This window comes from Azolla caroliniana, unplaced genomic scaffold (assembly GCF_043228905.1).
Source record: "Azolla caroliniana isolate FFs.n. ecotype wild unplaced genomic scaffold, voAzoCaro1.0.p SCAF_13, whole genome shotgun sequence".
Classification (NCBI taxonomy): Eukaryota; Viridiplantae; Streptophyta; class Polypodiopsida; order Salviniales; family Salviniaceae; genus Azolla; species Azolla caroliniana.
In genome coordinates this window covers 2,450,994-2,468,022 of record NW_028230448.1, presented here as the reverse complement: position 1 = coordinate 2,468,022, position 17,029 = coordinate 2,450,994, and the positions used below count along the sequence as shown (strand labels likewise).

The 17,029-nt window shown below is 41.4% G+C and overlaps 3 non-coding genes across 3 annotated transcripts; 2 read left to right on the top strand and 1 right to left on the bottom strand.

The window, feature by feature from the left end:
- Positions 1-5,037: 5,037 nt before the first annotated feature.
- Positions 5,038-5,109, top strand: TRNAP-UGG (transfer RNA proline (anticodon UGG)). The gene has a single exon. It is a non-coding gene; the product is annotated as a tRNA-Pro (tRNA).
- A 7,697-nt stretch (positions 5,110-12,806) lies between these two features.
- Positions 12,807-12,970, top strand: LOC147855956 (U1 spliceosomal RNA). Its single transcript, XR_015530751.1, has one exon. It is a non-coding gene; the product is annotated as a U1 spliceosomal RNA (small nuclear RNA).
- Positions 12,971-13,781: 811 nt separating this feature from the next.
- Positions 13,782-13,988, bottom strand: LOC147855955 (U2 spliceosomal RNA). Its single transcript, XR_015530753.1, has one exon. It is a non-coding gene; the product is annotated as a U2 spliceosomal RNA (small nuclear RNA).
- Between the last annotated feature and the right edge of the window lie 3,041 nt (positions 13,989-17,029).

The following is a 17,029-nucleotide window of genomic DNA, read 5'->3' as shown; positions in this document are numbered from 1 at the left end:
CACTTTGTGCGTGAGCGATTTTGAGCGGTGATGTTTGACTTTGATATGTTCACACGGATCTGTAAGTAGCCAACATCTTCACCAAGCCGCTCAGATCAAACAAGTTGCTCGGCATTCCACATCTCAATGTGCTGCACTTGAGGGGAAGAGCAGGAACTGGAATGGATGGCACCGGACAAGGAGCCAGAGAGGAAGAAAGAACCAAGGGGGGAGATGAGCATATAAAGGAACCCGAGCCGACCGAAGGAGTCACCACATCCGAACATGTCGGAGCAAGCCGCGACGGAGGCAGAGTCAAGCAGGACAGTCTAGCCGACCGGAAGAAGGCCAAGACACGGACGTGATCTGATGTGGTGAAGGGCCTAAAAATGGAAGACAAGTTGGAGACTACCAACTCGGACAAAACCTGGAATAAATCGGAGGAAGCTGATTTGGTTCAAGATTCGGAGAAGAAAATATTAAAATAAGAATTACATGCATAGGGCAAGATTCAAACCTTGCACCTCCATGTTAATAATGTAATGTCTTACCATTTCACTAGCATTTCATTAGTGTTAAAAAGTAGATGTCCCACATAAAAACGTAAGTTCACGCTAGGATAAAATTTACAAAAACGCATGATAAAAGAAAAGGCTACACATGCACATGTAGCGTGCATCATCACTATAGTCAATAAAAAACGCACAAATTAGAAAAAGCATGTTCACTTTAGAAAAAGCATGTTAAATAAAGCATATAGTCTATTGATAGGAAAAGCATAAAGTTTAAGCATGGATTGTGAAGACTCTCTCATCACCATATAAGGATGGGGAGCACAATATAATAAGTGTGTGGATTATTTGGAAATTGGATATATTTCCTAAAACACCAATTAACAAACTATATTCGTGGGATTCACGACATAATCTATACGTGTGGGATTCACAAGTTCTTTCTAATCTCTTTCTTTCAATCTAAATACATATTCTTATCTAAATATTGATTAATGGAATACAATACACTCGTGGGATTCACGAAATTTCTATCTCTCTTTCTAATAATCTATCCATAACTATAAACTCGTCTCAAATTCTTCCTCTTCCTAGTCCAAAACCCCAATGGTTCCCACCCGAGTCATGTAACGATCGGGCGCTGAAAGGCACGACAACGCTAACTTTCACCTACACTGTCTCCTAGATGTTCTGCTCTCTCTCTCTCTCTCTCTCTCTCTCTCCTGTGTTAAGCTTCCATTAAACCTTCTTCTCTTTACTGTTACTATCCAGTAGAGACGGTTTTGCATACGCTTCCGCACGCAAACTTTTACATGGTATCATAGCGCAAGGGTTGAGAACCTCTTCAGCCGACTAGCGACTAGTGAAGAAAAACCCTAACACCCGGTGAAGAACAGAAGAGAACCTAAGATGGACAAAGGAATGGCAAGCTCACTTCCGACAAAAAAGCTCGACCGGAGCAACTATGCATGTTGGAAATATAAAATGCACCTGTACCTGCTGGGGCATGGATATTGGAGCTATGTGGAAAGAACCAATGAGGTAGCACGGGAGCCGGCACACAAAGATTTCCCGTCTCGGGAGCAAGGAGCGACCCGAGTATTGTAATGCCTCGCGTCCGATGTGCATGATCAGATGCTCGGCGACATCAAGGATGCAAAAATGCTAAAGGAGGCCTGGGAAAATCTTTGGAAGATTTTTGCCACGAATACCACAGCCCATAAGTTGCACCTCCGACAAGACCTGAACAACATCTGGCTAAGAGATATGTCGGTTACGGACTATACCACTAAGATAAAGGAGATTTGTGACGCGCTCGGGTCCATCAATGTGACGGTGGACGAAGACGAGATGGTCCAAATTTGTCTCGGTGGTCTAGCACAACGGTACAGGCCAATCCGGATGGCAATTTGCACCCGGAGAAACCAATTTCCTTCTTCGACTTACAATCAATGTTGATGGTCGAAGAAAAACACGCAAGTGGATCGAGGACCACTTAATCGGGCAGCCGGATGTTGTCCACGAAGGCGGCCTCAAAGAGTAGTTCTCCATTTTGGAGAAACTGGAACAACAAGGAATCGTCGAAACCGGAGACGACACCCCTCACCCGATTGTGCATATCGGAGAAGTCCCTTTAAGCCATATCGGACAAAAGGGAAAGTTGATGAACGTATTACACGTTCCAACTATGACAAAGAACCTGGTATCGGTCGGACAAATAGTCGACCAGGGAATGCAAGTGCGGTTTACGCACCTCAGCTACTTCATCGACGAAGAAGGGTGGATAATAGTGCAACGGCACAGAGAAGGGAGGATGTTCATCCTCAATACAAATGACGTCGGCACCGCCATGTTTACCAAAGGACAGAAAATTGAATCGAACATCAATACTTGGCATAAGAAGACCGGAATGAAACTGCTCAATTAGGGCTTGTCGTCCCAAGAAATATCGCTTGCAATGAGACAAAAATTGGCTACATATGTTGATGTTGGCTGATCACCTTGACGTAGTGTACGAATCTTGTTGATCGTGGTTCTTGCCCCTTCTGTATCTCCAAAGCAAGCCTTAAATTCTTTGACAAATTCTTCGAAATTATGGAATAGCAGAGAATTTGTTTCTAATAATGGAGCAAACCACAACAACGCTATGCCAGTCAATAAGGTTCCCACTAACCCAACTCGAGATGCATCTGTCGGATAACACGTGGGATGCATTTGAATTACGAACCGCACTTGATTCAAGAAACCTCGGAAATGCGCCCTCGAACCATCAAATTTAACGGGAAGGCTGATTTTGGGCTCCTTGATAATTCCTTGACCTCCGCCCCTTTGTTGCTGTAAAATTACGATTGTTGTATCTAGTTCTTGCACCCGTCACGTAAACTCCTCTTGTTGTTGTTGCTTCTCCACAGTAACCTTTTGTAGATCTCCAAGAAGACGTTGATTCTCTAATTCAAGAGATGCGAACTTGGATTTAAGATTCTCCATTTCAACAACAAGGGTGAGATATTCTTTTGAGTTAATGGCAGCCATGGTTTCGTGATGTTTATAGAGGAGGATAAAGGAGAGAGAGGAATTCGAATCAAACGGTCAGAACCAAGACAAAAGACAAAGTGATAGAAGAAAGATATAACGAGATCACAAGAAGAGAGGAATGAAATGATAAGAGAAGAATGAATATATTAAATTGAATGTTTGGAATATAGTTTTGATTTGGATTGAAGTTATTTTTTCATGAAACAATGTAATTTTTTTATCTAGATTTTGGCCTCCAAAATAAAGCACGTTTAATTGAATGGCGTACTTTAATAGAATGGCACGTTTAACCGAATTTTTATTCTATATAAGTAAAAGATGAAAATAATAATTCAAGAGAAGGTTAGAAAGAGAGTGTACGTTCGCCCAACCATCCCCTACCAATGGTGAGAGATGGGTCCACATGCCCATTGGTGTCCTATACAATGGCGGACATATGAGGGTTGTACCTTGGTAGCCAAAAGGACTCAAGAGATTGTCAACTAGAGGTTGCCACACTACAGAGTCTCGGTGTAGAATAGTGTATCCCTTAGGAGTCGTAGAGTTGAATGTCTTCAATCCTCTCCCTCTTTCTAATGTGAATTAACCCACAACAACTCAGTATGAGGTAACTACACTCGTAATAAAAGTAGGATGATTATAGGGAGTGGTCAATACCACGTGTACACATCGACCCTCATGGAATCAAGGATAGACACATATGCACCCTTCGTCACTAGAGTAATAAAATTCATGGCCGAACTAGTGTGATGAAAGATAGAGTTAGCTAACAAATTGGATGTTGTAACCGAAGCGGGACAGAGCCAACTCTTGGAGTAAAAGTTGTGGTTGGAGCAAGAATGAACACTGGAGTAGACATTGAAGTTTCTCATACTAGGCCTATATAAGGAAGGGCATCGACTCCTAGATGAGAGGAATTAGTTACAAACTGACAACATGTTGATGAGAGCATAATGGACTACATTTGCCATCTATCATCGGGTTGTGTGATTCAATCCAAGGTGATCAAAGGATAATAAGATGGTGTAGAGAGAAAACTAATCACCAAGCAAGCGAGGTTGATGGTTTATCAATTTTCGTTGTAGCAAGACATGTGTTTGCAATCAGAATTCTTGTGTATTCTTCTACAACATTTGATTGAGTATTATAATTAAGGGGTGGTGTAAAGGTCAATACTCAATAGAACTAATCCCCGTAAAGTTCCCTGCTCTACATACCCTTAATCATTGATAAGGTATTGGCAAGAAGTCCTTTCTTTATCCAAGTGGGTATTCCCATCTCGTAAAGTGAAACGTAACTCCTAGTTACATGATGCAATATGTTTATTGTGCATTACACCAACATGTACGTTTAATTGATTGAAGTTGCAAACTCTATCATTAAGGTAGGGCCACTTAAATATGTGGATAGAAGAGCAATAGTGCTTAGATTGGTGTTTACAAGGAAGAGCTCAAAATTTCAAGTAACCGCTAATATTTATTTGGCATTGTTACTCCATGGGATCACTTCAAGGTTGAATGAAATTTGGCATGTAATCAAAACTCACCATGGGTGGGGGAATATCCTATAGTGTAAGTTCTAGAATTTCAAGCAAATATCTTTATTTGGAGAGTAGTGATTGGGTTTATCTTGTGTATCAATCCTAAATACGCAATGACAAATAAATTCTTTTCCTGCAAATTTCAATCGGAAGGAAATACTCACTATTTCTTACATTGTCTAATCATTAGCAAGGTTCTAGTATGTCTTAAAATGTGTAAAACTTAACCTTACCAAACCGTAAGGTCCTTAGTCAGCCAAAACTAAATCTTACATAGCCTAGATGTATTATTGGTTGTTCATCAAGCTGTAATGTAAAATAGGATTTATATAAATCTCTATCAATGTATGCAATAAATGTAGAACGTAGAAAAGGGGCTCTTTTGAAATTAATACGTAGAAAGGAGTTTAGAGTAAAGTGATGTATAAAGACATAAATATTAAACAAAATCATTATCACATTATCATCAATGGGTGTTTGGTCTAGTGGTATGATTCTCGCTTTGGGTGCGAGAGGCCGCGAGTTTGATTCTCGCAACGCCCCAATTTGGCCAATTTTGTTGAGGTTTATTCACCTCATTATGCTTGAAGGTTTTTTAATAATATCAACAACGGTAGGTCCTTCCTTGCTTTTAAATTTCACAAAGGCAAAAACCTTTAATATTTCATGTTCCTGTACTTGAGGAATGTTTTTATGCTTGAATTTAGTCATCTCATGGATTGTTAATTGCATTGCCTCCATCAAGTATTACAGTCTTCAAACAAGGCTCGATGTTTGGTTGCAGAAATGAATATTTCTGATAATGATTTCAAAGAAACTTGGAGTTGGTTTAGGAAATTTTGTCATCACCAATGTTTGAATACAATGAGATTGTATAGTGAAGGAGGAGCAATTTATTGAAATGGCTCTAAATTGTTGGCTTCTTGGAAAGGCTCTATGTGTCAGAACCAAGACAGAGGATAGAGCTATTGAAGAACGATATAAAGAGATCACGAAAAGAGAGGAATGAAATGATAAGAGAAGAATGAATGTATTAAATTAGAATGAGAATGGATACAAGATGGCGTTCATCTAAAACTAAGAAGCAACGATGTCGAGCAAACCATCTATGTTTCTATTGTGGTGGTCCAGGACACATAGCAATCACCTGCCCGCATAGGCCAAAAGGATATGTAAATCAAGTAAGTACTAGTGAGAAACTTAATTCCAATTCCCCAGTTAGATTATCTATCCGTAGTAGTCCTACTACGGATGGTGCAGACACGGTGAGAACCGGATGAGGAGTACCCGGCTTCGGAGAGCCGGATGGTGCAGACCCAGGGAGGAGTGCTTACCAGATGAAGAGACATATTCATAAATATATTTTCCGAGAGTCCATTGTGGCTATATTTGTAAATAGCCGAAAAGTCATATTAGTATAAATATGACTTAGGGCAAACTTTTAGTTGTTGTTGTCATTCTTGTTTTGCACAAGATTATAGCGCATAACAGTGTACACAAGATTATCTATCCGTAGTAGTCAGATTATCTATCCGTAGTAGGATATGTTCATCAGCACTGTTCTTCTCTCTTCCGTTCCGGAGGGACCTGTCTCCCAACAAACTCTCCCTTCACTCCGGCATGGGGTGTCTTACTAGTCCGATCCTCTTCCGGCATGCATCTAGCTTGTCGGGTATCAGCACTTTGGTCAACATATCTGACCCGTTCTCGGCCGTGTGGATCTTTGTCAGTGCGAACTCCTGGTCATCTACTCTTTCCCGGATCCAGTGATACCTTCGCTGGATATGCTTCGTCCGGGAATGGTAGGCCGCATTCTTAGCAAGGTGGATGGCACTTTGACTGTTTCAATAGAGCCGGTATCCGTCTTGCCGGATACCGAGCTCTCCGATGAAGTCCTTCATCCATAACATTTCCTTGCCGGCTTCCACAGCCGCCATGTACTCTGCCTCTGTGGTTGACAACGCAACTGTCTTGTGCAGCCTCGACTGCCACGAAATAGCTATCATTACATACCCGGATGTAGACCGGTGGTATCCACATGAGCCGACATGTCCGAATCGGTGAAACCGTCAAGTTGAGGTTTTCCGGAGCCGAATCGGAGACACATATTTGAAGTGCCCTTCAAATACCGGAGTATCCATTTGACCGCGTTCCAGTGCTCCTTGCCGGGATTGCTCATGAACCGGCTCAGCACTCCGACTGCGTATCCTATATCTGGTCGGGTACACACCATTGCGTACATTAAGCTCCCGACGGCAGAGGCATATGGAATCTTCATCATATCCGCCTTCTCTGCTTTCGTCTTCGGGCTATGCTTACCGGATAACCTGTAGTTTGCCGGAAGTGTCGATCCGATCGGTTTCGCATCTGACATGTTGAACCGCTGAAGCACCTTTTTCACGTACTTCTCTTGTGACAGCCATAATTGCTTCACTGATCGGTTCCGGATAATATACATCCCCAACATCTGTCTTGCCGAACCCAAGTCTTTCATTGAGAAGGTCCGGTTGAGAGCCTTCTTTAGCATTCGTATTTTGGCTTAGTCCCCTCCGGTGATCAACATGTCGTCCACGTACAGAAGGAGTATCAGGAAGTCGCCTCCTTCGAACTTCTTCACAAACACGCAGTGATCGTCCTGTGTCTTGTGGTACCCTTGATCAGTCATGAAGGAGTCGAACTTCCAGTACCATTGCCGGGGGGTCTGCTTCAACCCATAGAGGCTCTTCTTCAACCGGCATACCAGGTGCTCCTTCCCTTTCTCCACAAATCCCTTCGGTTGCTACATGTAGATCTCCTCTTCGAGGTCGCCGTGAAGGAATGTCGTCTTCACATCCAGGCTTTCTACCTCAAGGTCCATGCTTGCCGCTATACTCAGCACCGTCCGGATGGAGGTCATCTTTACTACCGGGGCAAATATCTCATCAAAGTCCACACCCTTTTTCTGCTGGAACCCCTTCACCACGATCCTGGCTTTGTATCTTGGGGGGTTGTCGGCATCTCCCGGTTTCAACTTGTACACCCACTTGTTTCGGAGTGCCCGCTTTCCTTTCGGCAACTCCACGAATTCGTACGTATGGTTCTCATGCAGGGAATCCATCTCATCCTGCATGGCACTTAACCATTTGCGGATGTGGGTGTCATCCTTCGCTTCTTCGAAGCTTGCCGGCTCCCCCTCATCGGTCAGCAGAACATGCTCTGCATCCGGAAATCTCTGGGGCGCCCTTCTCTCTCTAAGAGGATATCTCCGTCTTCGGGCTTCGGTTACCGGCTCCTCCATTTGCTCTTCATCTGAATCCGATTTGGGGTCTTGGCCAGTACCGGTTTCAGCTTCCTCTACTTCTTCTTAAACCTGTTCGGTATCCTCATTGTAATCGGTTGGTCCCTCGAGTACTAACCGGTCTCTTGCCGGTTGGGTCTGCTCATCGTAGAGTCGATCCTTACCGATCGACTCAGAGTTCATTATCTTCTTCTCCGACTCCCAGTCGGCGAGCGTCTTGTCCTCCATGAAGATAATATCTCGACTCCGGAATACCTTCCTGTCGACCAGGTCCCACACTCGGTAACCGAACTCATCGTCACCGTAACCGAGGAATATGCATGGCTGGGTCTTTGGATCTAACTTTCCTCTCCGGTCCTTAGCTACATGCACGTACGCGAGGCACCCGAACACCTTCAGACGCCGGTAGGATACTTCCTTACCGGTCCATACTCTCTGTGGCGTGTCTCCATCCAAGGGCACTGAGGGTGATCTATTTATCACATATGTCGTTGTCGACAATGCCTCAGCCCAAAACTTCTTGGGTAGTTTTGCATGCGCTAGCATACTCTGAACCCTCTCCATTATGGTCCGGTTCATCCTCTCAACCAGTCCGTTTAGTTCCGGCGTCTTCGGCACGGTGAATTCGAGCCAGATTCCCTTTGAGCGGTAGTACTCCTCGAACTGCCCCCAATATTCTCCTCCGTTATCTGCTCGAACCGCCTTCAACTTCCGGCCGGTTTCTCTTTCCACTCTCGCGTGGAGCTTTTTGAAGATGGATAGCACCTGATCCTTCGTCTTCAACGGTGTGGCCCACAACTTCCGGCTGTGGTCATCTATGAACGTCACGAAGTACTGCGCTCCGGCATGTGACTTCATGTCTACTTGACACACACCCGTATGCACCAACTCCAGTGGTGCATTACGTCTCATCGGTGGCCTTGGTCGGAAGGAGGTTCGGTTTTGCTTACCGGCCAGACAATCAGTGCACTTCTCCAAGTGCATGTTCTTCACTGGAATGAGGTTGTCGTCTGGAAGCCTCTTCATCGCCTTCTCGCTCATATGACACAGTCTCTTGTGCCACAACTCACCGGCAATGTCGGATGCCACGTTCACTTCTTCTGGACATAACCGGGCATTCATCAGGTACAATGTGTTGACCTTCCGGGCCCGAGCCACAATCAGGCTCCCTTTGCTGAACTTCATGACACCGTTCCGGATGCTACCCGTGTAGCCTTCATCATCTAGCCGACCGGCTGATACCAGGTTCAGACGAACCTCCGGAACGTGTCGGACATCCTTCAACTGCAACTTGCATCCGGTTGGTGTTGTCAGCCACACGTCTCCTATGCCGACAATTCGGCATGTTCCTTCATTCCCCATCTGAACACAGCCGTGATCACCGACTAAGAACACCGGGACATTTGAAACAGGTAATATGTCGCATTTTGAGAACTGTCCATCAAAAAATGACACAAATTAGGGTGATTCACAAAAAGGGGTGCCACATGCGTAAAGGAATTTTAAAAATGACCCAAAAATATATTGATTTTTAACATGTACGGAAATTTAGGTGTTCAAAAAAATGCCTAAATAATGGACATGCCAAACTTACAAATGAATGTCCAAAATGACTAACCCCAATATTTATAGAAATTCTGAATCCAAATCTTGATGTGCAATACAATATTTATAGTTAACGTATCAGGACAATCATTTTTCAAGTTTATGTCATCATCTTCATACCCATTAGATGAACTAGTACGAGTTTATGAGGTCTCATCCTCATCATCAATGGCAACTAATGCATTGTGTTGATCCAATTGCAATCCAACCTCATCGAGTTTATGAGTCATGCTTCTTGTTTGTCTTTGTGTTGTGTCTGAAGCCACATTACAGATCCTCTTTTAGTATCTTCATTGTGGTCTGTCACAGATAACTTGTTTTGGTCAAAGATAAGTCATACACAAATATATAAACATTATCCAATGTAAGAGTAGATGTGCTTGATGCATCTCTCCTCCTCACTTTTTGGTTATGATATTTCATTATGTACTTTCCATTTACAAGATTAGATTATGTGAGAGAAGCTTTCTACCAAAATCATTAGAATCTAAAAAATGTCTTAAAGATGTTTTCCATTTTTCTTAGATTCTCATAGTAAGCCTTTGATGTCGTACAGAAATCCGATTCATTCCATCTAGATTTGACGCAACATGTCGAATTTTACTCTATACATCTAGAATTGGATATAATGCATCAGATTCTTGTAAGTCTTGGAATTTTTTTAAAAATTTCCATTAAAAAAATACTCTTGCATTTTAATGCATTGCATTGAATTCTAGCTACATAGACTAAAATATGATACATTGCATGGATTTCCCGAAAATACATAAATAAATACAAATTGAAAAAATAAAACATTTTCCCATAAATAAATAAATAAACATTTTTTATTTTACTTGTAAATAAATAAATAAAAATTGAAAAATTAGATTTCAATGGAAATCCAATTACGTGCATCGGATTCAATTGAAAATCAAATTTCTCTTATTTTTTTGAAAATTTTCTTATTTTTTGAATTGTTTTTGAATTTGTTTTTATTTTTCCCATAAAAAAATAAATAAAAATTGAAAAAATGGATTTTCAACGGAAATCCGATGCACTGCATCGGATTTTGGTTTGAAAGTCCATTTTTACGTATTTTTTTCCAAATTTGCTTTTTTTTTTGAATTTTTTCTATAAAAAATAAATAAATATTGAAAAAATAGATTTTCAATGGAAATCCGATGCACTGCATCGGATTTCCATAGAAAATCCACTTTTTCTTATTTTTTTCAAAATTCTCATAGTTTTTAGAATTTTTTTGGTATTTTTTTTGTCTATTTTCTCATAAATAACTATATAGAAATTGAAAAAATGAATTTTCAAAGGAAATTCGATGCATTGCATCGGATTTCTATTGAAAGTCCACTTTTTGCTATTTGTTACCAAATTTTCATATTTTAAAATATTTTTCTGTATTTTTTAAATTGTTTTTCATTTTTTCCCATAAATAAATAAATAAAAATTGCAAAAAATGGGTTTTCAACAGAAATCCGATGCACTACATCGGATTTCTATTGAAAATCCATTTTTTCTTATTTGTTTCCAATTTTTCAGATATTTTGAATTTGTTTTGAATTGTTTTTGTTTTTATCATAAATAAATATATAGGAATTGAAAAAAATGGATTTTCAACGGAAATCCGATGCAGTGCATCGGATTTCCATTGAAAGTCCACTTTTTCTTGTTTGTTTACAAATTTTCTTATTTGTTTATATTTTTCTCTAAAAAAGTGTTAAAAATAAACAAATTGTGATTTTCTCCATTTAAAATGATGTGTTTTCAACGTGAATCGGATTCCCGTTGAAAACAGATCATTTTCAACAGGATTTTCAATGGAAATCCGATGCACTGCATCGGATTTCCGTTCAAAATCACTCGTGACGCCCCCCTAATCAAGTAACGAACGCGGGAGACTCGATGCGGGATTCCTAAGGGCGACCCAATGAGAAGTGGGTCTAACTCTAATTCCCCTTAAATGGGCGGGGAATGGGCAAGGCACCATGATCCAAGGCAACATACACCGACCGTGGCCATGCTTTGCGCAATTTTTACATATGGCACAATCGGGGCGACCGAGGGTAGTAGCACTAATTTCGTTAAATAAGGATGGTCACCGCACCTTCCCCACAGAAATGCGAGGATGGGCACCGCGACCCTAAACCCCGAAACACACACCATCATGCATATGATACCGATATCGTATAACAAATTCTGAACATGCACACTACATGTCTAGGACATGTATAACATCGCATAGGCATACGCGTGATCCCATCCATATGCATACATAAACGGATCTTAAACAAAGACGCAATCCAATGACGATGTAATCGAGACGCGTAATAAACGCCTTTGGGCTCTACGGACACTCGGCGACCGGAGGGGTATATGAAACATGAGGTTTGAGGCATTGACCTGATACAGGTATGAGACAACATCTCCTATCAAACATGTACTATATGGATTTCGAATAACGGATTAGATAATGTAATGCGTAATGTAGGTGTAAACCTCACAAGCAATACATTTAACACGCATACGATTTATACGCATAAAGTATGACCAAGGCAACATGATCTAACGATCTATACGTTAAAATAATGACTTCAACATGTACACGCAAGGGAGAAGAAATAATGTAGAAGACGATAAAGCACATGATTTAGAAGAACAACCTTGATGTAGCTCAAGGGTTGCGTTGTTGCTATTTCCGTGCTTCGTCTTATGTTTCCTCCGGGCTTGCAACGCACGACTTGAAGTTCTTGCTCCCGACGTTCCGAACTTTTAGAAAGCGTTGTATCTCCTCCTCATATCCGCGCAATTTGTGCGCTTGGGAGACGGGAAGTGATTCTCAAAATTGACTGATGTGAGACATGCGCCTCATCCTCCTCACGTTCTTCAGCTATCGACGGGGATTGCACAAGCGACGCACGCGTGGATTCACGTCTCGGCCAGTGCTCAAGGATTGTGTGAGCGTGTTGGTTGTACATGGACATCGCATCGGTGTTTCCCTCGTTTGTTATTCTACAGCTTCGGCAACACATGGCCATTGACGCACGGTTCTACGTCACGACGCGCATGGTTTCTCTCTAGCCGTTGTACTTAAATTAATTACAAGAAGGAGAAGGTAGGCGAGGTTGGAGCGTGTGACGTGTGATCTATAGATATGAACGGAAACGTGAAGGGGCTAAACATGGACGAGGTTAAAGTGAACCACCAATAGTGAGTGGGTAGATTGACGTGAGAGGATGGTGGCGCGATGACGGCTGTGCGTGTGTGTCATGGTGAATACACAGACGCAAGATAAGAACGTCCCACATAGAGAGGATGGAGAGCAAGGGGGCTATAAAACGAGAGCGTTGCGCTAAGCCAAAACATACTTACCTGGGCGGGGTCAATCGGTGATCAAGAAGGCCGATGGCTTAGGGCCGGTGCCTCCATTGCACCACCGGAGGGACTGCTTGCCCTAGCATCTCCCCAAGCGGGAGAGTGCACGTCATAATTTGTGACAGCAGGGGCTCGCGTTCGCGTGGCCCCCATCTCAATCCAGTGATATCACGTTGTCCACTTTTGGCGGAAGCATTGGTCGCGCATGGCAGATTCGTCTCAAATCATGCGCTTATGCTTGATCGTCAAGTTGGCCATGTTTGGCGGAAGCGTCGGTTGCGCTAAGAGTCCCTCGGCATTTTGCTTGGCGGAAGCATCTTATTTTTTGGTGGCTTCCCTCGGCCATGCATATTATGCAAAATGATTTGGCGGAAGCACAATATGGTTTCGGACACCAACACAACACCGATTTCCAGTACCCTAAGAAACGAGAGGAGTATAAAGAACCATCGAGCGGGGATATACACGTATAGGATATACACGTGTCATAGGTCGGAGGTGGCACATGGCGTATCCATGGTAAGAGTGAAGAGAATTCTGAGTGGATACACGCGACGAGCTGCACATGCGTCGATGTAAAATCTAGTTCACTTCTCTGCCTTGGACCATGAGAGACCACATACGTACGCCTAACGACCATAGGCGAACGCCCGCCGCATCCTCCATTTATCTTCTCTCCCATTCCAATAGTTCTTCTTTATAGCTCGGGCATCGGTTTGGCTCGTCTCTCTGCTCGATTCATGGACGTTCACCATGCGTTGAAAGCCTTCCGTTCTAGTACCTAAAGAAATGTGGGAAAAGATAGATGCATTTATCTAGAACGCTCATCCACGTGACATCGTCCTTTAGATTATCATTAGAAGCGGGACGCGCCTATGTAACATCTTCCTTCATTTTTATTATCATTGTAGAATGAGGGCGCGCCTATGTGACCTCAACCCTCATTTTTATTATCATTATAGAATGAGGGCGCGCCTATGTGACCTCAACATCAGTGCAAGGTTGAGGCGACGCACGCAACTCCCAAATGCAGCAAGCTGCCTTGAGCGAGAGCTGCCCCCATGAAAGAAATTAGGTTAATATCGTGCGGCCTAATAGGCCGCGTATCAGATATTAAACTGATAAGAACAGATACTACACTTGATCTTAGCCAAAAGGCCGAGAAAGGTATGAGTTCTCTTGAAGAACCGATTTGCTTCTTATAGGCTGCACCCTAACATGCCTCACCATGTGGGATATACGTTATATAATCATCTCAACATTTAAACAAACTTTGGTCCTCTCATTGCATCGAAACCACCTTAGCCGATCGTGGGGACCACATTTGTTGTTGTTTGGTTGTAGCCACCCTATTATCCATCCCTATACCAAGTCGGGATACTCTCCCATCGCCAAGTGCACCTTATAGGTGCGATTCGTTATTGGTGGTTATAAGCCCCCATATCTGAACCAAACGAACCTTCACGAAATCGTGTGAGCTTCCCGAATCGAGCGAGAATTGTAATGGAGATCCACCCGTTTGCACGTAGTAAATCATTAGCCCCCACTGCATGTCGAGGGAAAGAGAATTTACAATTACTTGAACGACCGGCGCGCGTAAACCTCAAGGAAATATGTTCCGCATCGTTGCATCTAGGTAACTATGTTTTCACGTCACCCAACCTCGAGTCTCGTCATGACAATGGCACACACTAATGAGCAACCTAATGGCCACGGCGACACGCGCCCTCTTCTCCACATTGAAGCTAGTGTGGCCCGTCACATGGTTATCTCATGACCAACGCGTTTCACAATGATGGTCTCGTGACGCCCCCCTAATCAAGTAACGAACGCGGGAGACTCGATGCGGGATTCGTAAGGGCGATCCAATGAGAAGTGGGTCTAAACCTAATTCCCCTTAAATGGGCGGGGAATGGGCAAGGCACCATGATCCAAGGCAACATACACCGACCGTGGCCATGCTTTGCGCAATTTTTACATATGGCACAATCGGGGCGACCGAGGGTAGTAGCACTAATTTCGTTAAATAAGGATGGTCACCGCACCTTCCCCACAGAAATGTGAGAATGGGCACCGCGACCCTAAACCCCGTCATGCATATGATATTGATATCGTATAACAAATTCTGAACATGCACACTACATGTCTAAGACATGTATAACATCGCATAGGCATACGCGTGATCCCATCCATATGCATACATAAACGGATCTTAAACAAAGACGCAATCCAATGACGATGTAATCGTGACGCGTAATAAACGCCTTTGGGCTCTACGGACACTCGGCGACCGGAGGGGTATATGAAACATGAGGTTTGAGGCATTGACCTGATACACGTATGAGACATCATCTCCTATCAAACATGTATTATATGGATTTCGAATAACGGAGTAGATAGTGTAATGTGTATTGTGAAAGTCCAATATTTTTCTTATGTTTTTTCATAAAACATTAATTTGCAATTGAAATCCGACTCAATGGTTCAGATCTTGTTGAAAATGTAATATTTTTTTATTATCTCATTGTTTTATGAAAAACCTAAAAGAAATTTGGATTTTTAATTGAAATTCGATGTAGTGCATTAGATTTCATTTGGAAATCCACTTTTTTAATATATTTTTATTTATTTTTTGAAAAAATGAAAAACAATTGGAAACAAAGAGGATTGCCAGCTAAAATCTGATGCAATGCATCAATGTCTAGCTGTATAGACTACGATCTGATGTAGTTTATCGGATTTTAGTTGAAAAGCCGTTTATTATTATTTTATATGGAAAATAAATAAATAAATAACATTGGAAAAAGAAAAAAGAAAAATGGATTTTCGACTCTAATCCAACGCATTGCATTAGATTCTAGCTATATATACTAAAATATAATGTAGTGCATAGTATTTTAGCTGAAAATCCATTTTTTATTTTTTAATGGAAAAAATTTTAAAAATTACAAAAAAAAAAAAAACTTGGATTTTCAACTGAAATCTAGTGCATCGCATTGGATTCCAATTAAAAATCCAAGATTTTTTATTTTTTCAAATTTTATTGTTTCAAAATTTCAATGGGTTTTAGATTAGTTTTCTGACACAGGTATATAATATAAAACTTACATCAATTTAGATTAACGTTATATTCTATTCTTCAGTTTGATGTTACCTGTGCAATTTCATTCTATTGTCATGTACTACTAAAACATACGCCTTAAAGATTATCAGGAACTCTATTGCATTAGAGAAGGACCTTGAGCAAGTTAATGTCATCAAAATGAGGATCCAAGGTATCTGGGGTTGTCCTGATCAAGACCAAGAAGTTGGGGCAAAGCATATCAATAAAACTTAGATGTTCCAGATGACATTTAGAAAACTTGTGGAACTATAGATGAAGACACAGGTCAACTTGTTGAATTAGAAGACGTTTCAGAGTCTGAACATACTAACAATTCAACTTAGCGTACTGACGAAGCCAATGAGGAAAATCCTGATGAAAGAGCTAATCCTGAGTAGACGGCTTTACCAGACTTATTATTCGATTGAATGGTTATGGCTTATTGTAAATTTTGAACAATATGAATTGTTAAATTTTGACGTAATATATAAGTTGAGCTTACTTATAATTTTCGTGTAACAATCATTGAACTTAGAAATTAAGTATACTTGTATGTGTACATGTTATCTAAACTCTCCTTTATCATTTGGGGTATATCGGAGATAAGTTTATACTCTATCATTTACTTGTATGATTGGAATGTTATTGTAGACTAGTTTATTTATACATTGACAGTGTCATGTATCATGTGTCAATGGAAATTTTCTCTTGACATAGTAGTATCTCTTAATTGCAAGGTTCACAATTTGCTTTAAGATGTATTATATTTAAATATACACACATAATTAGAAGAAGTCACTTATTCAATGGGGCATGCTTTTTAGAATATGCACAAGGACCCGTGTTACTATTATACTTGTGTTGACAAATACACCCCTGTCTAAGATTTGGACAAAAACATGGTAGATAGAATATACGTCGGATGATTTTGTTGACGTGATATTAGTTAGTTCTTTTTTTCGCTATGTTTTCATAAACCACATACACATGCGTCGTGCCTTGTTGAAATTCTGCTTAAATAAGGCATTTTTTAACATCTCACTAAGATATGAAAAAGAGAATGCGACATATTACCTGTTTCAAATGACCCGGTGTTTAAGTAGGATGAG